The sequence below is a fragment of the Alligator mississippiensis genome, chromosome 3 (genome assembly GCF_030867095.1).
Source record: "Alligator mississippiensis isolate rAllMis1 chromosome 3, rAllMis1, whole genome shotgun sequence".
Taxonomy (NCBI): domain Eukaryota; kingdom Metazoa; phylum Chordata; order Crocodylia; family Alligatoridae; genus Alligator; species Alligator mississippiensis.
Genome location: NC_081826.1, coordinates 203332560 through 203357931, shown reverse-complemented (window position 1 = coordinate 203357931; position 25372 = coordinate 203332560). Strand labels below are relative to the sequence as shown.

At 43.0% G+C, this 25372-nt stretch overlaps 1 protein-coding gene and 1 long non-coding RNA gene across 3 annotated transcripts in view; one reads left to right on the top strand and one right to left on the bottom strand.

Annotated features, from left to right (window-relative positions):
- Positions 1 to 12016: 12016 nt before the first annotated feature.
- Positions 12017 to 25372, top strand: part of SLC28A3 (solute carrier family 28 member 3) — a 165579-nt gene continuing 152223 nt past the window's right edge. The window contains exon 1 of one of the 2 annotated variants that reach the window (XM_059724822.1): positions 12017 to 12298. The gene's annotated coding sequence lies outside the window, so the exon portion shown is untranslated. The remainder of the gene's footprint in view (positions 12299 to 25372) is intronic. The other variant, XM_059724823.1, reaches the window with a different exon arrangement.
- Positions 12292 to 20105, bottom strand: LOC109280837 (uncharacterized). Its single transcript, XR_002087288.2, has 3 exons — positions 20020 to 20105; positions 17266 to 17441; positions 12292 to 12421 (listed from the first exon to the last, which is right to left on the bottom strand). It is a non-coding gene; the product is annotated as an uncharacterized LOC109280837 (long non-coding RNA).

The window sequence follows — 25372 nt, the reverse complement described above, 5'->3', positions numbered from 1 at the left end:
TGGATTTATACTGATGATTTTCACACCCACTTCATATTCATCTTCAGTAACATTCTGATAGTCTATGCCATGTCTTCAGATGCCAGAAACATAAACTCTGCCAAACAGACAATAGGTGAACAATGAGCCTAAGGAAATAGTTTGTGGTCAAGCCAAGGACTAAACTAGATTTGCATGGGGTACTTATCAGTTTTAATTGATCCTTATAAATTAGTTTGCAACTGTCTGTTCACTCATCGTTCATATTCAGAAAAAGGGATAAATCTGTCAAGTCATTTACTAGTCACTGCCAAACCTAACTTTGAGGTGTTTGACCCAAAGAGTAGAATTTAAAGTGCAAAATTAGGTGCCCAGGCTCCCTATACTCTGCATGGGAAGAGTTTGACTCCAGAAAGGTTTCACACAGAGTGGGGAGCCGCTCAGTGTTTTGCAATGACAAACCTGAAGCAGAAGGGTGTCTGAACATCCACAGTTCTCCAGAGCTTGTGCTTCTAAGTCAGGGCTGCAAGCAGTAACATTTCTCTACATAGGATCTAGAGCCTGCTGCCCTCCTTAGAAAGTGCCTACAACTGTTTTTCAAAAGAACTGAGCAGAGCCCAATGTTCCAGTGCTATAACTAGGAGCAGCAATCAGGGCAACCACCCCAAATGCTGACTTGGGGGAGGGTGTGAAAAAAAGCAGTAGATGATGACAGCTACATGATCATGAACCAGAAATTGCTGCCTCCACTTTGCCCCAGATGCCCAGCCATGTCCATACACTACTGCAATGCTCTCAAGTCAGGAGGAACTGTCTATCCTTTGTATATGGTCTAAAGCGCTTACCCTGGAAATGCTGTATTTGGGTTTAATGTCCTCAGCTGAGGAGATTCAAACCCACAATCCCCACTTCTCAGGAGAGTGCCGTACTCTGTAGGCATTATGTTTAAGCCTTACAGCTGAATCATTGTGCATAAAGGAATGCAAGATTCATGGAGAAAGAGACAGGATGAGCAAGAGTGAACCTGACTATAGGTTAGGCCATTTGTTAGTGGGGAAATCCTGGGTTCTTGTCCTAGCTACCAGGGTTATTTCTCACTCACTTTTAAAAAAAATCAAATGTCAGTAGTCTACAGAGAAGGAACCAGAACCCTATAGTCCCCCCCTCCCACATTTAGTGCTATAATTACAAAATCAAAAATTCCTGGTCCTTCTTTCTTATTCCTCTATCAGACTCATGGATCTTGAATTCCTTTCTTCACAATAGTACAGCCTCAACAGGGCCTATAGTATGGGAAGTAAAAGATATATATATTGAAACCCCTTCACAATTTTCTTCATTTGAGCAATTAATAAACAGCATGATTTGTAGTAGTAGTAGCATGAGACAAAAGTGGACATGTCGAAGTGTGCAATTAATGCAAAGCAATGAACTCTGGAGTAATAAATTTGAACACGTGCCTGGGACCACGGCACATGGATCCAGGTTAGAGTAGCCCCAGCTAGTAGGGACCCTGAGGGTCAGCCTACCAGCCCTGGGCTGCGACCCCCAGCTCAACATACTGTGGAGGAGCTGGCTGGGGCACAAGGGTGCTTCAGTGCAGGACTAGTCAGCAGGCAAGCCCCTGTACTAAAGCACCCTCATGCTCTAGCTAACCAGGGCAGCAGCTACACATGCACTGCTGTGGAGTAAAGAACTCCACAGCAGGATAGTACTTGTAGTATTAATGAGTACTATTCTGCTGCAGCAGAATTAGTTTACTCCACCCTAATAGGGGTGCACATATAGATGTGCAACATTTACTGCAGAGCTAATTAATCTACTCCTCAGTAAATATCTCATGTAGACATGCCCAGTGTAAACAGACTTTGAAAACTCATTAAAAGCCTGGATCCTGCATGCCTTCAACTTAATACTAAAAATCCCATTAACCTCAGTCATGCAGGATTGAGCCCATGTTCTAAGTTGCTGTTGGGCCATAGGTTTTTAGGAAGATTTCCAGAGCTATTCTGTGGGGTCTGGAAGTCACACATGGAGGAAAGTAAGCAGCTGTTTTGGTTTGGTTTTTTTTACAACTACAAGAGCACACAACCTTTTGTTGCCTGATTTACTCTATACAAGAGACTGACACTCCATTCAAGTAAAAGCCACGCAAGTTCTTAAAAGAATTAAGCATCATCACACACACTATTCACAGCTGAGATATGGCCTAGAGGTTAAATGATCAATTATGTGTCTGCAACAGCCCACTGGGCAATTTTCCAGTTAGGTACCTTCACAGTCAGAGCCGCTGAAACCTAGCAGTATTGGAAAATATCCACCATGTCCACAGAACATTAGAAATCTGCTTGTGCTGAAGGAAATAAGAATGAATCTACTGAACTGAAAATTGCTGCACTTTTATACGGAATTGTCATTCATCTTTTTGAAGGTTACAGTTGAATAATATTTTTATGCTGGCTTTATATACACTGCTTAGTGCTGTGCAATGATACAGTCCCTTAGTGTGTGACTAACTCATCACCAAGAGCCAATCCAAGCCCCATTTAACATCTTTCTTTGCTTACAATGGGAGTTTTCTAATAGAATAGCATGCAAATTAGACCCCAACTCTTTTAGCCTGAAGCTACTATCTTACAAAATGATAATAGCATTCCTAGCAGACCATTAATTGCCTTAATAATACACATGTGCCATTTCCAGTATTAGGATTACTCATGTGCACCAGATGCTGGGGCAACCAAATTGTGGCTGTATGGCAGAACTATATCTGAAAACACGGTTTCTTCTCCAAAGAGCTCTGGGAAGGTCCTGTCCAGTTATTAAGTACTACTAAGTGCTGATTGAACACATTGAACACTTCATGCTGTCCCTTGATGAGTTCCAAATGGAACTGCAGCTTCCCCCTGCCTCTGTCCTGGAGAACCATTGTCTGCAGAAATGTTACCGCAGTTTCCAAACTCCCTTCCTCCACTTGAAAGTCTAGACAGCTGTAATGCACTTTCAGCTTAGTTATTAGATCCCATCTTTAGATCAGAGGGCAAGTCACATCCCTATCTACTGCTTTTTCTAAGCTTGAGTGCAAGAGTGAAGCCTCTGCAGGATTCCAGCAGATCTTTACGCCACTGGATTTGAAGACACAGGAAAAAATACATCTGCAATATGAAAGAAAAGTAAAAATTAAGTAATTTTTTTTTTACCTGTTTCTATTTTGTTTGTTTCCTTATATCTTGAAACATCAATGAGGCTATTAGGATTCATTTTAAAGGCCCTAATATTTCACCAAAAAATTGGTAATCAGTTTCTAACCGAATCCAATTCAGTGTCAGAAGTGAGGTGGTTTTGTGTTCTCTCAGCTTAAAAGTGTTTTTATTTTCATGTTTTATGTTCTGCTCTCCGGGGTCTCCATAAAAAGGGCTCTAGAAGCCCATTTGCTTCATTTGAGACATTTTAACGAAATATTGAACAAAGCATTAGCTCCTCAAAGAGAACTACTACATAATATATTTATGGATTGAAAAACTGGAGTATGCTCAGACTATATGGATTTATGCGCTTAAAGAAAGAAGGACCTAATGGATGTAATTTATGGTAAGCATGGGAGATTTATACCCTTATTTACTGATAGTGATAATCTATTAATAATTGAACCACAATTTCATCCCCATTACTTACGCATACTCTGCCCCATTATTCATATGTATTCTATGCGACTTTTCTGTACCCATATCTTTCTATTAACAATATATATTTGAGAATAAAGATAAATGTACTCTTTTCCCCAATTTTAAAATCTACCATACATCCTGGTTTCAAAAGTTTAACATGAATATTTTGAGTTTTATTGTAGAGCGGGAAAAAGGGAGAGAAGACTAGGTCTGGAAAAGTTCTAATAAGAAATGAACGGATCAATTGAAAATTGCACACGGTGACTATAAAGAAAACAAATGGGGAAGGAGAAAGACTCTAGCGTAAAATCAAATCCAATTGGGCAAACTATTGGTACTGCTTTGCTCTTTTAGCACAACTTGGGTGTTAGAAAAAGACAGGGAGGTGATTATAGACTCCTTGCTTGTGATACTCATTTCATGTGGGAGTCTTCAACAGGTACGGAGGTGGATCCAGCCACACCTTCCCCATGCCCTTAGCTACAGAAGTGGTGAGGGCCTGTCTTACAGGATGGTGCATCCTGATAACCCCCATCTGGTCCTATGTACCAACCTGCTATGGACCCCAGAGTTGAGGAGCTCCCGCCTACATTAAGGTTTCTGACCATGCTCCCTCCTTGCTGTGCCCAGCAGAACTAGACACAGAAAAGGATCAAGGATGCTATATGCACTTCATTTGAAGTGTGTGAACCTTACAAATCCAGTACTTCAAACACTTAACCTGTACAAGTAGAGCTTCGCTGGCTGAGAAGTAGTCAGTTTGTCCAGGAGTTGGCAACATAACATTGGAGTAGTGTGATGAGAATTGGGTCCAAAGTTATACCTAGCACCTAATTAACTTTCAGAATGCTCTAATCCATCTAATGTGCCAGAAATATGCAAAGAGCCTGCCTTTCAAGAAAAGTTCTTGGTGAATATTATAGAAATTGTTTTGCTACTACATTTCAGCCCTATTCACTTCTTGACCTAATTTTCTATGCGTGTTCTCAATAAGGTGCAAAGTGTTCCTGTTCAAAACAAAGTGAGTGAAACCTTCTCCACTAGTTCACACTTTTTGTGTTGTATTACAGCAAGGTTTGTGCTCTCAGGATACTTGAAGAGTCCATGTCTCAGACTGCATCTTTAAAAGAAGTAATTCTGTATGTGCAAGGAGAGTGGCAACTCCACAGGATTTTCAGGGATGAAACAGCTGCCTGCTTATGAGAATGCGGAGACTGAGAAAGCAGAGTAGGACCCTGAATCTAGGCAACATGCTGATATCCCTATTCATTTTAAATAGTACTTTGCTCCATGATTGAGCTCATCATTGGTATAATGGGAGGAATAATATGCAATTCACAATGATAAGCATGTCAGAATCTGGCCCAAAGATCACACTTATGTTGCTTTATTTTTTTGCCTCTCTCAACTCCCTACTTATTTCAGTGTAAGCAAGGAAGCTCTTAATATTTTGTCATGAATCCTGATTTTTTAGTCCTCTTCTGCTATGCTGAAATGTTCTCTGTCTTACTGACTTTAACTCCCCAAAGATTCAAGCAGTCAGCAGACATTTTCATTTTTAACATGTTTGTGGGCTTCATTATTGATCGTAGAAATAAATAGATTAGTAGCTTGAGTACCAATTTCATTGATATGCTTTCAAAATTACACTTTGAAGATCTATAGTCTTAACATGCTATTTGAGACAGGTGAGAACTGGGAAGAAACCTTCTTGTGACTTCCCTTAAATTCATTTTCCCTTAATAATCATATTTTCTCTAATTCATCCAAAATAGGCATTAGCCTGAGCCAAAGCTATGAAGGAAAACATGCCTAAACATTACTGGAGTGTAGAAACCAATATGGATCTGACTTTTTGGGCTATCACCATAAAAACCTAAATAAAAAACAGTATCTTTCCAACCATGTAGGATTGGAAATTCACACCTGAATTTTGCAGCCTAGGACCATCTCTACACAGAATTATTTTTCTGTATCCTTGGTTCTTCTGCCATCCTTTTAAATGTTTTTGGAAGTCTGTAAAGCTTTTGTTATCAGCCAGCTGAGGGGTTCCAGAACAAAAATTCTTTGCATGGTAGAGAGGCTGATGTTTGTTGCAGGCATGGCCAGAACACAGGTCTGTACTGCTGGTTTCCAACAATATGACAACCTCTGGGGGGCTGTTATCTTCTGGCATAAATCAGAGCAGCTTCAGGGGCTGGTGGAGCATAAAGTCAGTACACAGAGATTTTTTGCTTTCTCTCCTGCATGGCCTGTACCAATATTTATTGGGCAGATCTGAGAACTGGTCAAACTGTTGCAGGTTTTTTTTAATGATTTATTTTAATATTCACTGTAACATTCAAGATGCACCAGCAGCCATTTCATCTAAGATGCTAATGCCTGAAAAAAAATACTTTAACAAAGATTAAAGTTGCAGAGAACTAAAACTTTTAGGCCACAAAAATACTGATTTTTTTCAGTTTAGAAGAAAGCTGTGGATGGATCAACACTGGAGTTTTTGCATTGACAGAATGTCATAGCAAGCATGCTTGCCTTGGTCATTCACCTTTAAAAGGCCCAGGATGCCAGGGCATGATTTTCCAACCGGCATAAAAATCTGTATCTCCTGTACCTCCTGAAGACAGTACTGACTGTCTTCATACAAATACACAGGAAGATAGTGGCCTTGTTGCAAAGAAGTTTTAATATTGGCATATATTAATATTAGCATATAAGCAAAATATGCATCACAGATGAGGGAGAAAGAAGGCATGACAGTTAAGTTCTTCAGGTTAGTTTTTACTCAACTTGGTGACCTCAAACCATAAAAAATAGATAATAAATATTAGCAGTGATGAATGTGAATTCATTTTGTAGCACAGAACTGTTATGCTAGGTGCCTAACAAACAAATCTAAAATTGTGGGCCAAGTTGGAAAAACCTAAGCTTCTAAAATTTGGTTCCTTACTCTGGACTTAAGCATCCAAATCAGGGACCCAGTGGTCAGACATGCTGAGCACCTACCACATCCAGTAGGCTTCAGTGACAGCGATCAGATTGTCAATATTTCTGCAAATCAAGCACTTAGATACAGATTTGGGACCCTAACTTTAGACGTACTTTGGTAAATCCTGGTCATAGTGCCACCCCAAAGTACACTGAGAGAAGGCATGTATGAAGGGCTTTTCTAGTCCACAAGCTTTCTTCAGTCAATGAACAAAGCGTGGCTTTAATGACATCAGGAAAGGAAGAAGCCACATCCTGTCCTAGGTGACTGACAAAGTTCAATCAATACAGGCAGAAGCCATGATTTCCAATTGTGAGTCTCTGACCTCTTTCAGGAAGTATTTGAGCAAGCCCAGGGAAAAATTAAAAGAAAGGCATTCCCTCCCTTTCCCCCACCCCACTCAGAACTTGCTAAACAGGCTATTTTTCTGAACGTTCAATTCAGCATGGAAACTATTCAGGTACTCACAGCTGCTTGTTTGCGGAGTCTTAAGTAGAAATGACTCAGCAGCAATTAAGATCAGCAACCAGGCCAGTCTACATGCTTAAAACATACACATTTTCCCCAGCAAGGACCCTTCAACCCTGCACTCAGTTTTACAGGGTTCCTGTTACTCTGTGTCTTTGGGTGCAGACAGAAGTGACAATTTTTGCTTCATCGGAGCACAAACAGCAGTCTATAGCCGTGACCAAACAAGTGCATGGCTGCAGACCACTTCAAAAATGGATAAACAAGCAAAAATCTAAACCCTCATTGTATGAGGGGTCAGATGAAGACATTAGCATCTTCTGTAACTTCTGTCTGCGCTGTTTGAGACCAATAGATGAGCAGAGTATACGACTGGTATAAAAAGTGAAATGTCATGGACATGATAATGCTGTACAAGGAAGGAAGGCACTTGGTCCCTATTGTCTGATAAACAGTAATTTGTTTTGTCAATGTTAAAAATGGCATAAATGTAGTGGAGACTTACAGAAACATTCACAGCACAGGGATGTCTCTAGCACTTGCATAGTTGGAATAATGCAAGAAGTAAGAAAATATTGTGCATGCTCTTTGCAAAAGCCAGGAAAAACTGGAGCTTAATTTCCTTCCCCCGTACACCAAGACAGTGTGAAGGCTGGCAGCTCCAAGAGCTATAGATATTTGGTATCTTTGAAAAATCAATCTCTTGTTGACTCTGCATACAGGAGCTGCTCCCTTTCAGAGAGATGCATCCAAGAATCCATTTACCACACAAGCTGTAAGTTTTGCTGCACCTACAAAACCCAAAAGCAATGTTGTATATGCTTGAGCACCATCTACTGGCACTGAATCTGTTCACTAACTCCATTTATAGAAGCATCATTTTCACTTTGATAAAATTTTCAATAGAATTTTTTATTTTTTTTTGCCAAAAGTATTTAGGTATGGAGAATTTGGGGTAGAAATTCTGTTTGGTTACATTTCTTCTGACGAAAAGTTAAAAAAAAAAAAGAAAAAAAAAGAGCACCTCAAGGGAAAGCAGACACTTTCCACAAAAATGTTCATGTAATCCTAAATCCAATTATTCACTGACTAAAGTTTCAACAGAAAACTTTCACCCAGACTTGTTATTTGCATTCCCCCATTCGAGTTTTTTTTATAGAACTGGAGGAGAGAGCTCAGGATCCTCTGGTCTACAGTGTATAGATTAAAACTAATGCCCATCACCAACCAGCTTCTCAGAAACCTGACTTATTGAATGGAATTCACTGAGAATTTCCTGACAGCAAAGGTTTACATAAAAAAATCCCAGTTTGTCAAAATTATTATTATTTAAATATTGGTTCCAAGAAAATGCAGGCGGGGTTTTGTCCTACCTGGTTTCCTGACAGTTAATCTCATGGCCTACTCAGGACACCAAGGTTTCCAAGATCTATGGTTCTGGGGCAATCCTGCATACAAAGTGGCCCAGGGCCAAGGACCCCACAGCTCTTGGACCTTCTAGTTTTCTGGATGTAGAATTGGGAGCCTGAAAGACCTCAGAACCCCAGTCCTGGCAGGAATTTAGTTCCTGGCCCTGCAACATGGAATTTCAAAGCCCTGGGAACTTGAATAGGAGCTCCCAAGTCCTCCCAATTTCTGCTAGAAGCCAGACACCTATCAGCCCAAGGTTGAGATGAAAGCCTGAATTTCAGAGTTCAGCACCTAATTAATTTTGAAATGTTCTAAATTAAATGTGTCCAAAGTAATATTTTTGGAGTTTCTGTTCCAGAGGAAATCTTTAAAGAGAAGGTTCAGTTGGTTTTAGAAATTTTTTTTTTTACTTTGAAATCTGTCCCATGGAAAATTCAGAATTACCTCTATCATTGACCACCATCACCACCACGCACACGCACGCACGATCTATTTTAGAGCTATAACAATTTCAGCAACTGCTTTCAGTGGGCCTAACAACTTCTGTATTTGATCAGCTTGACTCCCAGAAGTATCACTTTACTTAGCATAAATTATTAATTTATTACAAGGGGACAGAGGAATAATTCAGGTAAAGACATCAGCTATGAACTGAGGGGATGCTGGAGACTCTTGCATCCGGAGACTGCCTAAGTGAGCATTTACAGATGAAAGGAGTTAGAAAACAGACCAAAATCAAAAGTACAGATTCAACTCCTGCACCTGGAGGTGCTTAAAATATCTTATTTTTGAGGTTTGGGCCATCTCTAAATTAGTAACTGGGAGCCCAAACCTCAGGTGAAACCTTGATCCAGAAGGTTTCTTTTCAGATTTCTACTTCTCTGAATAATTCAGATGTTGAACCTGTGACCAGAAAACTTTGGTTTGCTGAGCCACCAAAGCCTTTTTTACAGGATACAGTCCTTTCCTTTTTTGTGTCCTTCTGCTATGGCCTTGAACTTGCAATCTCTGGGCTATCAACCCCAGCCCCTCATGGGATTCAGTGAATTAAAGGAAGAAAAAAACCTCTTTACACAAAAATGAAGAGAAGACGGTGATGAGGACAAAAAAAAATGCACTTGCCTTTTTTATTTTCCCTTTGCAAAAAAAAAGGAATAGAAGAAGCAGATGATTGTGTTAGGGAAGGTAAATGTCTGAAAGCTGGCAATTTGGCCCCCAGGGCTGTGTAGAATTTCACTATTTGGATTGGGGAAGTTTGCATATGTTAACAACACCTGCAAGACTTTTTCCATGGATAAAGTTTGCTAATAGTATAGGGATGAAAATAACTCTTCTCCTTCCATAGCAGCTTCAGAAGGTAACAAGGACATTTACCTTGGTTGTTTCTGTTTCTGGCTATTTACCTTGGTTGTTTCTGTTTCTGGCTAGAGTAGCCCAGCTCAAGCCCACAGTGGATAGAAAGAGGAAAGAAGTCTATCCCTTTCTAGTATGCCTTTTCAGGGGTTTGCCAAAATTACTGAACTTGGCTTTTAATTCTGGGGTTCACTGCACTTTGTACCCAATCCTAGGTCGTGAACCGGGATGCTACACTTGTAACTTCCCCATTCTGATTTCTGAGGTCTGTGGTCCCCAAAACAAGCTAGAGTAGTCCTAAGGCTTCCTTAAATTTTCACTGGTTTATAGTAGCTTCCAAAATCACCAGAGCTCAGCATTGTTTGGGCTGTTCCCCATACCCTGCTTTGTGCCATGAGCATAAGAAGGGTGTGGGGGAGGAGGAAGGGAGCACAGAACTGCTCTGGTGTACCTCATGGCGATCTTGCAATGCTGAAAGGAACCTTGTTTGCCTGGTTACAGGATCTTGTTAACCTCTTTGCTGCTGCAGAGCAGTGCAACATGACTGAATCACAGCTAGGTATCTGGCCCCTTGAGCACAATAATTACTGAAGGCAGGTTCTGACATAAATGTACTGTGGCTGGGGACAGGCTGATTAAGACAGACAAACATCATCAGCTGCACTGTAGTCACTTATAGATTCAGGTTGGCCCAGCAGAGTCACTAATGTCCTGTGTCTGAGCAGAGATGTTAAATAAGAGATCTCAAGAGAGAAGGATAATGCCAATGACCAAAAAATGAACTGTTCAGAGATTATATTTATGTGCAATTTTGTGATGTAGAGCAGGGGGGCTTCAAGAGTAAATTATGTTTACTGTATCTTCCCAACTCCAGAAAAGCCTAAAGCTCTCTTGAGGATCCACAAAACCTCTGATCTACTAGAGCTGTCAGAATAAGGGAAAATCTAAGTGAAATACTGCCATCAAGTGCTCAGTATGCATTAGCACAGAATAAATTGCATTTAAGGTACATAGAAGCATAGTAGCTCTGAATGCTAACATGGATATTTATTCAGTACATGATGCAAAAAGCAAGTTCAAGAACATAGACTAATTGCTCTCTTTCATAGGTAGCTTTAGTGACACTTCAAATCAGCAGAATTATGAGGCATTCACAGGGTAAGTGAGGTTGGAATTTCATTCTATGAGTGTGCATCTGCACATACGAAGTCTGTTCTATACAAAGTCTCTAGACTATGCAAAAAGGTATATCAGATCCACTTACTTGATTCAAAATTGAAACACCCCAGTGAGCATAGCAGCCCTCAGTATTGGAAAGAGTGCACCCTCTACCAAGTACAATTTAAAAGCATGTTAATGCACTGCATCCCCTAAGCAACAGCTTCCAGATGGGCTCCTTCACATAAGCTGGTATAAGTGATCAGAAACCAGTTCAAATCTGTACATTCAGTGCACATAAACTGCTTTCAGAATGGCTGAAACTGGTTTAAGATAAACCTGGATAGATGCAGTATCAGACTTAACTAATTTAAGTTAAATCAGTATATTGAATTTCTGTCCCAGATCCCCTCCAGATTCAAGTTAATTTACAGTCCCTCAGCACCCCAGGATGCTTTGGACATCCCCTCCCCCCAGGGTGGACCAGGTAGCTTTGGCTGTCTGCTCCAGGGGAGCTCCAGGGGAGCTGTCTGCTCCAGGGGAACTGGGAGGTATGCTCTAGAGTCCCCAAGCTCCTGGCTTGGGCCACTGCAAGGCATGTGGCTACATTTCCAAAATCAAAAGTGAATGTCTCTTCACTTGCTTATTGGTTCAATCTACTGAGTTGAGACTAAACTGTGGAGATTGATTCCATTCAGCCTCAGGCTTTTTGACTGTCTGTACTTAGCCCTAAAGACAATTTAAAGCAGTCATCCCCAGCAAGACTCCTGCAAAGGGTAGAGATAGAAACACTAACTACACTCCACCAGGTGTGCATCCCTCTGGCCACAGCAGCACCTATTGAGAAAGAGGAGGGTTTAAATTACCCAAAGAGCAGGGGGATATTATTACTGAACACTTTTTTCTCTCTCACTTTATTATCCTTGTTACCGGTTTGCACAGAAGGTGACCAAAACCTGCTCCTGTGCTCTCTCTTTTTTATATATATATATTAACATGCAGTATTTTTCTATTCATATAATTTATTTTCTTCAACTTCATTTTTATAGTCTAGCCCAGCCCATTCCACTCCTCACATCAGCAGGTGCAGGAGAGAGAGGTCAGTTTTCACCAGCCAGTCCAGTCCAGTTCTTTTAATCTATGTAGGTTGTTAACTTGCAAGGTTGCTTTTTCAGGCCTTGTTACACTGCAAAGGGTCTTCCAGCTGTCTGGGCTCCTGAAAGAGGACTTATTTGGGCAGCCTTTTATCCAGCACTCCCAGAATGTGATCAAGGTAAGGCCACCTTCTTGCCTTTACTATCAGTGCAGTTGTTGGTGATTTTGCCCATTTTCAAGATCTCAGTAACTTCATATTCTAGCAGCTTTAGTTTGCCAGTTATTCAACCAGCTTAACTTCCTTTGAGGAGGGAAAGCAAATTAGAAAGTTAAGGCAAAAGTCAGATAATACAGGGCCTCTTAGATTATGAAGCAAAATAATAGGAAAAATGCTATGAAGGGCCTACAGGTGAGGGCTAAGTGCCTGGATAGGTTGCGGGAAGGGAAAGAGAACCAACTCAGAGTGATAGAACAGGCCCATAATGTTATTGCCAAAGCTGGGAATAGACACTTATTGTTTGTTAAATATCTGCATTGTGGTAATTCCCACAGGCCCTATTTGGGATTAGGGACATGTCATCTAGTTCAATAAAACCACAGAAAGAGAGAGCCCCTCCCTGAAGGGTTTGTAATCTTAAAATCCAGTAGAGAAAACAGCAGGAGTTTGTTCAGAGACATGGACTGACTAAAGACCGCCGTGGTTAAGAGGAAGTAAGGGCTGGATGTTAGCAAAGGGGGAAAGAATTGAGAACTCTTACTCATTCATTCTCTTCTAAGTAGGAAGTGAACCCAGTAATGTTTTAAGTTCAAGTCAAATTTGATTCATAATGTCAGAATGGATTCTGTCTTATGCTAACTTAGAAGTTTCTGTCCCATAATTGATTCTTTCTTGCTCAAACTCTGTTCCCACTGATCACCAGGTTGAGTGTCTGTGCCCCCTGGGTAGATTTGCACATTATAAACTAACTAAATCAGAGATTCAGGGAGCCAGCTAAAATCCATATATCAATAATAGACATATTTCATAGAAATCATAGGTTTTTATCCTTTTTGCAAGTCCACAGGTCAATAACAAGAGAGTCCACGATTTACTGGCAATTGTCCTTAACTCAAGCGGTAGATCCACTGCAACTTTGATTCCTAGGGCACGTCCACACATGCAAGCTCATGTGCTTGCAACAGCTCAAATAGAAGCGGAGCAAATTTGAGCCAGGGCTTTTTGCCTCGGCGCATGTGCTCGGACATGCACTTTGGTGTGGAGCAAATTGTGCCTCTTGGGACAAAATAACCCTGCCAAGCTCCTCCCAGATCTGCAGCCAGGGGGAGCTAGAGTCCAGAGCCAGAACCTGTCCTGGCCCCAGCAGTACAAAAAGCTGCCCTGGCAAGTAGCTCAGGGCTACTCACTCTCAGGAGCTTCTGGGGCCCAGCCAATTGGTACCTGGGGACACTACCCCTGGTGCCAGCTGGACTGCTGAACCAGCCCTGAGAGTTCCCTGCACCCTCTACCCACTGCAGCAGTGTGGCAGTGGGGGCTGCTGCCTGGCTGTGACCTGCTGTGCACCTGCCTGGATAGGGACTGCACAGCCAGTAGAGGCATCTGCCCCTCTGAGCCAGCTGCCAGTGGGCCGTGGCTGCAGGGTTGGCCTTTGTGCGGCACTACTGCCATGTGTGCCCCTGCCCGGCCATCTGGGCAGCTATCACCTGGAAGATTTTCTGGGTGTGGTGGCCTGCTTTGAACTGTCAAAGCATATCCTTCTGGCCCCATTTGGCCAGGAGGTCAGCCACAGCCAGCTGGGTCTAGTGTGCCAGCTCTGAGCAGGCAGGGTCCTGCCACTGGCCTCCCTAGCAGGAATTCTGGTGTTCCCTATTGGAAAACTGAAAAATCCCAGATAAAAAAAATCCCAAAGTCATTCTGTAAAATACCCTGAAATCCATCTTTCTCCACAATTAAAACAAAAGACCATTATATATATATATAGAGAGAGAGAGAGAGAGAGAGAGAGAGAGACAGTGATCAGTTGGGCAATGTTTTATTGATATATCCACAGTGTTAAAGCAATTTGGAAGACTAGTACTGTCTCTCTCATAATAATAAAATGAATTCTGAATACATGTTTCATGAATACATGAATATATGTTTTGCTGCTGCCCAACAGGAGCCATGGCCCCCCCTGCAGGACCCACATGCCTCACCCCCGCCTGCTCCCCCAGCCCTCCAGATTACTGCCCCACCTGCCCCACTCCCCCCATGGCTGCCCCCCCCCCAACCCCAGCCTCCAACACTTTTTTTCTTTTTTTAAGCCTCTGCTCACCCCAGGAGCAAGGGCAGAGTACCCCCTGGGCAGCAGGCTGGGGCCACTAGGGCTGTCACCCGACCCTGCACTGTGCAGGCGGGGCCCCAGTGACTCAGACGGCAGCTGGAACTGCCAGTAAGTGCCAGGGATTTTGTTGTTGTTGTTTTTCTCCCATGATGCTGGGGAGCGGGGGGTGGGGCTGGACAGGGAAAGGATTGGGGGGGCTCGGGGCAGGCAGGCTTGGGGAGGCTGGGGCCGGGTGGGGAAGGGATCGGGGGGTTGGGGGAGTGAGCAAGGCCAGCAGAGGTCCCCCCCATGGTCCCCTCCTCCAGCCCCTCAACCCCTTACTTACTGGCAGTGAAGCCTGGGTCCATCTCCCCGCTGCTGGCATGCTTCAGCACCAGGGTGAGGGCTAACCATAGAGACGCTCCATAGGGATTTGAGATGTTACAAGAAGCACATGCGGGCTCGTCTGGATGTGCCCCTAAGTTGCATTCCTAACTGGAACAGAGCATGCTTGTATACACTACGGTGTCCATCATAGAGGACATTCCAGTTTTCTGCTACTTTGTCCTCTGTCCTCCATTGATACGAAACCCAACGCCTTTATGCCCTCTATTTTTCGGGAGAAAAATAGAGGGCATAAAGGCGTTGGGTTTCGTATCAATGGAGGACAGAGGACAGCTGGACTATGATGGCCACCCTAGTGCACACAGGCACGGACTAAAATCAGCGATTGACACCAGAGTAAGTGGACAACAAATGTATTGTTTTAGTGATATGCCTCTAGGTTTATACCAGTGGAGTTGAAAGCAGAATTTGGTCCAAACCCTCCAGGTTATTACTCCAATGCATTAGAACCAAATAATTGCTTAGAGTTTGTTTCTGTGGGGTAGGAGGTGAAAAATAAATGAACTAGAATACACATTTTTTTTTTTTTTTGCATCAATCACTAGTACAGCTGTAATGTGATTCCTACCCATTACAGTTCAATGTTGACTAACAATTAATCTCGTCTACAGATGGTTTAGGCAGCTTTGGGAGATAATTTGCTTCCACTGGAATTTTGAAATATGTTTAAGTACTTAAGTGTAAAGCTGTGTAAAATGAATAATCCATCATGAATAATTAGAGCTGCCCCTGGAGGAGTTAGCTAGCAAGTCAGGAACAAAGATGCATTATGAATTTTAGCTTCCTAGTTATGGGTGCCTACATATGATCTGAAGAATCAGCTTTCCCAGGTAGATGACTCCTGCATGAGTTGTAACTAGTAGCTTGGGAGTGTGTCAATAGAGACTTTGTTCACCTCAGGAAAGTCCAAAGCTAACAGTGGGTTGAGAGAGGAATTCAGTGGTAGATTATATTTTCCTTGAAGGAGACAAGGACAGTTGTATTTACTTAGTGACCTCCATATGAAATAAGTTTCTGATTATGCTAAGCAGCATTTGCTAGCTTTCTGGCACATCACTTCTGTTGTTACGTTATGTTCTGTGCCAGAGTTCATGTTTAAAAGAACATCCTGTTCACCTACATGGTTATCTTTCTAGCAGGCTTTTTAGTGATTTCTTTACTTTTATTCTGCCTCCCGGTAAATAATTCAGTTTCTCAACTAAGCACTTGTTCTAAATGGTGTCTTAGTCTTGCCAGATGCAATGCACTGTGCACAGAACCTAAGATTTAGATTCAGAAATGAGCTATATGAGGATTTTGATTTCAGTTTTTCCTTTTCCTCTTCTTCCAAGAGGTCTTATGTCACTTATCCGCATTTAGTCCGTGCTAAATTTTAATGCAGGCCAATGTGCATGAATTTTTAAAGGAATTGCTGAGCACTGTCTAACATAGGGTGATCAACCAGTGGCATGTGTGCGACAGCCTGCTTCCATGTGTTATGTGGCAGATCAGGAAGGGGACAGGCAGCACAGCAACAGCAGTTAGAGCAGGGAGCAGAAAGCAGAGTAGGAGAGCAGACAGGGAGCACAAAATAGAGCACAAAGCTGCGCAGAAGATTGGGGCCCACACGTTGTGATGCCACCTCACCAGCAGGGGCCAGAGGTCCCCAGGCTGCTAAACATGTGCATGTGGGGTCTCCACCCCCCTGCTACACCGCACATAGATGGGTGCTTCCCCCTGGCTGCATTGCATGCATGGCAGGTCCTCCTCCCTCTACTGTACCACACATAGCACCTGCCTTGCCTTTGGCTGTCCATCTGTGGGCTCCCCCCCACATCACGCCATACAGTGCTCCTGAGCCCCTGCCTACCCCAGCACTCCGCACTGTGCTATGTATGCCATGCTGCACCGCCCCAGCCCCTGGGGCAGGGACGTGCAATAGAAGCTGTAGGAGGGAGAGGGACCCTCGAGCCCCCAGCAGCTGCTGTAGTGATAAGGGAGTGATAAGGGCAACAGCAGGTGACTGGGAGCTGCATGTTCCTGCAGGCCAACAGTTGAACAGCACTGGCTTAGGGTTTTGTCTCATCCATTTCCAGAATACCTAAATTTTAGTAGTTTTCAAACTTTCTGGAGTCAGGCCACCCCTCCATAAATGTTCTGAATTTGGCAGCATCCCCAGTTGAGATGCACGTTTGGTGTTGCCTCAACTTACCTGGTTCTCAAGCAGGTACTGCCACCCTCATGTAAAAGTGCCTCGCATTCCTTGTGCACAGCCAGATTGGGAATGGCTGAGGGCTCTTGCCACAGCCCTTTACAGTCTGTCCCTGCTAGGTATCTCCCAAAAACAGGTCAAACTGTCCTGTGCACCTCTACTTTTGAGAGAAGTCTGAAGGGAAAGAAGCAGGGAGAGTGGACTGGGACTTACATCTGGCTGTGCACAAAATGCATATGGGACTCTTACCTGGTTGCGGTGCTGGTGGCACCCCTGCTGAAGCATCCCAGTTGAGAACCGCCGACCTAAGTACTTTCCAGGTAGGTCAGACCAGCATGGAGCAATTTATAACATGTGTGGTGTTCCTTCTTTTCTTCTATTGTTAGCTACTTGCCTTGAGGAAGGGGTGGGTGTGTGTATTTTACCTGTTTAGACAGTTTAAAAATATTAGTTAAAAAATATTATAATGTCCATAGGAAAGCTTCTTGAAAGAGAAGGTCTTGCAAAAGCAGCAATTGCTGTTTTCCTCCAACTGGCCGAATGACAGCCTGGGGGCCTTGGCTGCTAGGTTCACAGTAAAGTGTATCTATATGGCTCAGTATTGTGCTGAGGTGGGCTGTGCCTGCTCTGGACATTTTTTAGTTCCCAAAGCTGAACTTGTGTAGCTGCATTATAATGACTCTTTGCAGGTGTTAACTTGCTCTGCCTCTGCTGAACCCTAAGGGTGTGTCTAGACTGTTTGGTTACAATCCCAAGCTGTTCTATGCTGAGATGTAACGCATGTACTCCACACACACAATTTCCTGAATCAGAAATGTCTTAGCTGATACCCATAGCTTGTTGGCATATATGCAAGCACCAGACAAAGGGCCCGCAGATATAGCGGGCACAGCACATGCCAATACAGCCCTTCCTGGCATCATAACTAAGCAGTATAGACTTACCCTGAGAGGAACATGTGTGCAGCAGTGTATCCATGCTGCTTCCAGTTCAGGAGCTAGCACGCGTGGAGTAGGTGTGGCATGTTTCAGCGTGGCACTGCCTTGTGCCAGATAGACGAACATAGCTGCTCAAAAAAATTCTGGGGGCCAAAGTAGCCCAGAACCAATCTCAAGATCTAGGGGATGTTAAGTCATCTTTGTCCCCTTTCCCCTCCTAAGGTATATTGGTCACATGCTTAAGGCAGGACAGTTTGCCACCTTAGAGACTGATTCAGACTAATGCAGTTGTCTACCTCTCTGTATTCATGTTCCGATACAGGGAGGGATTGAGCCTACAAACTCCATTGCATCCACTCACAGGGGCATTAATGCCAAGAGTCTCACCAGATAATGGCAGTAAAAAAACCATAAGACCTATCACTTCATCTTAAATATGTATATTGTCCTCCCTCTGTACAGTATTTCACAACCTGAGGAACTATTTTTCTCCCCTGATAATAATATTTTATTGCTCTTGTCCTCAGAGTCAGTCAATATGTATATAAATATACATGCTGTAAGAGGTCAGTACTTACTAAAATATATTTTGGAATTTAAATGTACTATGTGGAAGGCAGAAATTGACTTGAGAACAAGTACTTAGCAATTATAGCAGCTGGGAGGGAACTTTCCTCAGACTAAAAGTAGGGCTTTTGTAAGGTTTTCTTGGGTTTGTTTGGGGGTTTTTTGTAAGGCTTTTGTAAGGTTTTTTTGGGTTGTTTTTTTTTCTTGGGTGTTTTTTTATCTAACTAAATCCAGCTGTATAGAAAAGTCCTTTTCAAATGGAGTCAAGCATTGCTCAGCTATGGGTTTACGTCCACCACAGAGATACCAGTTTATTTCTGGTACAGCTAAGAGATCTCACTGAGGAGGCATTTAGCCAAAATCTTTGTTAATGGGATAGTTGCATCACAGATTTAGTGCTTGAGTACTTGATCTTTGATGCATATTCCTTACTGGAAGTATGCTGTTACTGTCTGCCAGTTCGAACTACAGTATATGCCTAATCTGCTTTAAAGGCATGCCACCTGTCTTGTAGCATATCTAAGGAAGGATTTTGCTATGCTGTTGTGCACATGGTGGCATTTGAGAGTGTGTAATTCAGTGCTAATGATTCTGTGGCTCTTCCTGGGTAAATCATGTATTAAAAAAAAAATTGATTAGTTAAATGACCCTTTAATCTCTGCCCAGATTAATTCATAATTCCTGCCCTCTTGTTCTGCAGCATGGGGAAAGGGTGGGGGGCAGAGGGAGGGGATGAAATCGTTGCAGCCCTTGAAAGGGTGCCATTCCCTTTCCACCTGTAAGCCTCGTCAGCTACTCTAGCTAGCGAGTGTGAAGAATGGAGCACACTCTCTAATCCTCAGCACCTCCTTGCTCTCAGGGTGCTCTCCTGAATTATTCTGCATCCAAACATGAGACCTGGCAAGGCTGAACAAGAAAGTTCAGGATAAGGAGGCCCTATGCCATGCTCGGATACATACGACTGAAGCACAATCTAGTCATCTGTTACCTTGAAGACACAGTTTATCTAAGTGATGCTATACAAAAGAAGTGACAGGCACAATACCGTCTGTCTACATAACAGTGGAGAGACTGTCATAGTTGCTAAAAAATGCACTTTATCTACTTCATTGAATTTGGCTGCAAATCTCCTGCTAGCTCCACTGGACTTGGAATTGGGCTACAGGTAACTGAAGATGTGTCTGCATGGCTTGATGTAGTATCGTTGCGGAGATACCAGCCTATCCAAGATGCCTCAGATACTGGAAGCAGAATAGCTGAAGCAGGGTGGAGCATTGCCCAGGTTAATTCACTGTACTAAGATGCTAGCTCAGGTCACTATATCTGTACACTGTTTAGAACTCGCTCCAGTATCTCTGCATGGCACTGCATTGTGTACATACCTTATGGGCTCTAGATGGCTCTCTTGCTTGTTTAGCTTCTGTGCATTTGTACAGTTCCTAACACAAGAGTGTATTGTTAATAGCATCAAGGAAATGATAATATAGAAGGGATTTACCTGGGAACTTCTATACCTGTACATCTGTTCCTGACAGACTAGCATCTAGCTGTTCTCAGGATTTTCTGGTTCTTCCAGTTTCTTCCTCTTGGGCTAAAGCAATAGCTTACTTTGCAAATACTTAACCTCAAGTGAAACATTTACTCTTTGCACTGAGGACGCTGCATGTCAGCATTATCCAGGGGGCGTAGCCTGAGATTATGTTGCATTGCGTCTGAATTAGCTATTTATGACTACATCAATTCTATCTTAAAAGTGCTTCAGAAGGAAAGTACACTGTTCAGTCAAATCAAGTGCAAGTGCTAATAACTCATACAAGGAACATATGTGTGAGGATATTTAGTCATGTTAGAGCCTTCATCTTCCTGCGAAGTGTCATTAAATAGTTTTATTGTTTTTATAAAAGAAACTATTGGTTTAGGGGGAAACTCCCTTGTTCTGCAGGGAACCAGCACAAGTTGCATATACCCCTTAACTACTATTTATGTCGTATCTTGAGGGTTTAAGCGGTGCTTGGGCATTGTGCTGGCCGTTTGCGAAAGGGATGAGTTTCCTCTTGCTAAGCAGTAAATCACTTTCATAATCAAACAAAACACCATCCTGCGTATATGTCTAGTCATATATTACAGCATTCATGAAGCATGTTGGTACAATTCTTCGAGTGTATTCTGTTAAAAAAATAAATGAAATGTTGGAAATCCGGGAACAGAGTGAGAGGAGTCAGAGCTAGTCACATTCAAGAAATTCCCCAAATGCCTAGGGGTTGTTTTAGCCACTGAAAAGAACAAACACGTATCCATTCAAATGGTTACACTGACCATGTGACCTTTTGATCTGGTCTTTGGTGACAACTCCTCTTATCTGACAACTGTGATCAGCTGGAGCATATGTCAACAGCTGTCCTTTTAAGTATTCATTTCTTTGGGTCACGCGTTTTCTGGAACTGTTCCTGAGGAATGTATCTAGGTTTTGCTTTCACGTATTGTACAGATTAATTGACTTACTAAAGCAAGGTTTGTTTGGTACTAATAACTTTTTGGAGTTGTCCTCTCCACAACCCAATACATGCAAAGCAAACATTTTCCATGAGGATTTACTGGTGGTCAGGCCCCAGCATTTAAATGGTGTGAACGGTCCTGCCTCAGTACATTTCTCATCCTGGGTCTTCTTTCTGTGACCTGTCTTTTGGGAAATGTTTGAATTTCCCAGTAGTTGCTTATCTCTCTTTGCTCCCCGAAGCAACTTCCTTCAATTTTGCCCATTAGAATTTGTTCCTAGAAGCTTTTGAAATTCATTAAAATTAGCATTTGGGTGCAAAGTACACTTTTTCTAAAGAACTTAAATTCCTATTGCAAGTAAAGAGTTGTAATACTTTCATGTAGATCAGTTCAGTGCTTACGAAAGAAACAAATTATGATACAGTTTAGTGGATTTGAAAGGGGGGGGAAAAAAGGAAATATTTCCAATGAAAGACATGAGACAATACCATCAAAGAACAACTTGATCAATATTATTTGCTCTCATAGACATAATCAAGTCATTTATTTTTTTTCCCGCTTCTATAAATGATCCAAAAATTATAATAATTTTGGGCACAAAAGGCTACCAGGAATCCTTGAAGTTCATTCTTCTCGCATCACATGCTTTAATGCACCCTCCAGTGACTGTCTGGGGTGATTTTTTTTTCTCTAGCAACTTTGGCAAATACTTTATTCTGATAGAATTAAAAGGATACGAGCAGTGTCCTCCTTGGGGATAATGTTCCTGTAACCTGTCCTCATAGGGAATGCTGGTGTACAGAGAGGGCTCCAGATATCACTTTTTCTGTTTCATCATGCTCTCCTGCATTGTCCCCCCATGCCACTGTTTCAGATTTGAGGATTCCCAATACCTAACACAAGCAGCACTGACATGGCACACATATAGCCCACCCTCCCATATGCCAATCTGCTTATGACAGACCTTGAAGTCTGTCTCCACTACAGCTGCCCTCTTGTCCCCCTGATATACCTAAGGTATATTACTATATGGACTCATGGGAAGGAATCCCACCAGAGCTGATCCATTTTACTGGGCAAAACACATGTTGCCCCTTATCCCACATTTCTCCACCTCCCTTACTTCCCCACACCTTCTTGCTAGGACCTGCATTGACCTGTCCTTCTGGGTGAAATATAGGTCTGTGCAGGTCCTGGCAAGGAGGGGCAGGATGGTGCAGGGCCCAGCATGGAAGCTTGAGGTGCTGGGAATTCCCCGATTTTTCTCACTGCACCACACCTCTTTGCCAGGTCCCACACCAATCTGTTTCACACGGAGACATGGAGCAGGGCAGGAGCTGGGAAATTCCCAGCTCTCATGTCACCCCATGCTGACACAGGTTAGCATACGACCTGGCATAGGTCCCAGCATGGAAACATGAGGTTCCAGGAATTCCCCAGCTTCTGTGCCTCCCAGAGCTGCATCTCCATAAAAGCCAGTTCCATCACTCTCATGATCTCCCCAACATGTCCCCTTCAGCAAGAAACCCCATGCTTTCGCTGCTTATGATGACACGGCCAGGAGATATGGAGGTGCATTTCATAAGTGGAGAAAGCCCGGCTTTTCTGCTTACTGAGATGTGCACCACAATTCCCAGGGATGCATCCTTGTGGGCTCATCTACACATAAAATTAACATGCAGCAATAAACATTGGCACACACTGTGCTGGAGTTTTCCTCCTGGGCATTGCATGTGAATATACACCCAGGACCAATGCATGTTGAGCTGGGTCGGAGCAGCCCCAGCAGGCAGGCAACCCAGGGTGTCAGCCTGCCAGCCCAGGGCTGCTCTGACCTGGCTCAACATGCCATGGAGAGGCTGGCTGGGGCACAAGTGTGTTTCACTGGGGGGAAGCTGGCAGGCAACCACTGCACTGAAGCACTCTCATGCAGAGATGATCATAGCAGAGTGCGGGGCATGCGGTGAATTGGCCTGTGCAGGACCTGGACACGGTGGTGAGCAGCTGGACACAAAGCTGGCCCAGCTCTGCGGGACCTGCCAAAGTGCGGGGTCTGGGGCAGTCGCCCCATCTAGGGACGGCGCTGCTCTCGTGCCTCAGCCAGCCAGGTCTATACATGTGTTGCTGAGCACTAAAGAACTCCACAGTAGGATAGTACTTCTATTTACAAATACTAACCTAGTTGGAGTTAATTGGTTTACTGTGGCCTAATAGGGCTGCATGTGTGAGACATTTACTAATTACTAAAGTGGAGCTAATTAGCCCCACAGTAAACATCTCAGGTAGATGCATCCAGTAAGAGGGGAAAGCTGAGCAGATGCTCTACAGGCTTGAGGGGCCTGACACTGCCCAGGAAATCCCCGGGTGTGCAGGATCAAGCCCCTCAAGTATGTGGAGAACTACCCAGGGCAAGTGGAGGGCATGGGCAGTTCTGGCTGCCTGCACTTTCCCACTGCCGAGGAAATGGATGTCTGCCACAATAAAGCAGCACAACCTATTGCCATGTTTTCACAGCCACAGATTTGGGGGATTTGTGATGTCACGGGGGTATGGACATCTTTTTGTTTCATCTTTGTGCTGCCATAAAAAAAATTAAGGCAATGTCTGTTCTCACCTTTCCATAGCATTTCATAGCATCTGATGAAGTAAGCTCTGGCTCACGAAAGCTTGTGCATCCTTGACTTAATGAGTGTATAATGTGCATCTGTACCCTGCCTTCTGCCGCCTGTCTTTAGATTAACATGACTAAGTACCTCTCTCCACTTCCTGCAGACTGTGACGTAGGAAGTGTGTTTGTCTGTGAGGTTAAATGGCATCTACACAATGAGATGGTAATGCTGGATGCATTGACTAGCAATGCACAGAAAGATTATGGTTTGCATTAATAAAATAGTCTAGCCAGGTGAAACAACTACATTTCTGAGCAGACTTTAAAGAGCAAGTTGAATGCTGCAACATTACCTAAAGTTCCAGAGCCCCAAGGGATTAGAGTGTTGTGGTAATGTCATTTACTCCCTTGACAGCAGCAGGCTTGTGTTATTTTTTTGTGTCACTTCTGCAGGTGATGCTGGACATGGATATCTGTACTGTCACTAATCACTAAGGTTGCCCGGCTGCCATTTACTTTCTCCTATGGAAGAGTAAAACTTTTATATAAAGCAGAAAGCTTGGAGTTAAGACAGAAAAAGTATCTAGCAGGACTTTTTTCCTTTCCTTACAACAATCTATACCTATTAAGACTCACAAAGGAAGTTTCTGCTCTTTACAGTCAGTCTTTTAGCCAGCTTGATATCTTTCTAGGACATGGAGAGAGAGGTTTAAATTTATTAATCTGATCTGACATTCTCCACTTTAACATATTCAAATGGCATAAATGCACTCTAAGATGTTCTCTGCTACAGAAAAATGACTTCTCAAGGGATATTTATAAAATGATATTGGTGTTTTAAAAATTACAAGGAGCAATGGTCTCAAGTTGCAGCAAGAGAAGTTTAGGTTAGATATGAAGAAAACTCCCTCATGAGGAGGGTAGTAAAACACTGGAACATGTTACCCAGAGAGGTTGTGGAATCTCAGTCTTTGGAGGTTTCTGAGACCCAGCTACACATCCCAGCCAAGGCTTTAATCTAGCTGGGGATGGTCCTGCTTTGGGCAGGGGGTTGGACTAGCTGATTTTCTGAGGTCCCTTCCAGCCCAAATTTTCTCTGATTCTATGAAATTTGAAAAGGAAACACTGGGATTTTTCTATAAAGATAAAAGCTTCCAGTTTGGGTTTTTTTCTTAACATTTTCTTAGCCTTGCAGCTCATTTATATAAAAGTATTTGTAATAGGCAAGTCTCCCCATAATCAGTCTAAATAAGAACTGCCATTTATTGGGTCAGACCATGGGTCCATCTTGCCCAATAGCCTGTGTCACACAGTGGAAGAATGGATGCTGAAGGACAGAGTGAACAGGGTATGACCAGGGTTTTTTCCACTGTTCCTCTCTCACTGGCAGCCTCCAGCATTTAAAGTCTAGTAGGAAGTTCTGATTAAGAGGCTGTATCTCTAACTCCCATTATGCCCCATTCCTCTGACAGTCCGTTCACTTTTTGAATCTGGCTAAATTGTCAGCTTCCATAGTATTTAATATCTTCCACACTTTAATTACATGCTGTGTGGGGAAAAAAAAAATCTTTTGTTAGCTTTAACCTTACTACCTACTGTTAGACCCCCAACTCCATGTGGCGCCCAACAACTAGGGAGACGACAGTCCAATTACCAATGGGTCCTGTTACTCATTAGCCAGAGCAAGCAGGGAGCAAACACCAGCACGCATTGCTCGCAACAGCTTTATTCAGAATGGAAACAGCTT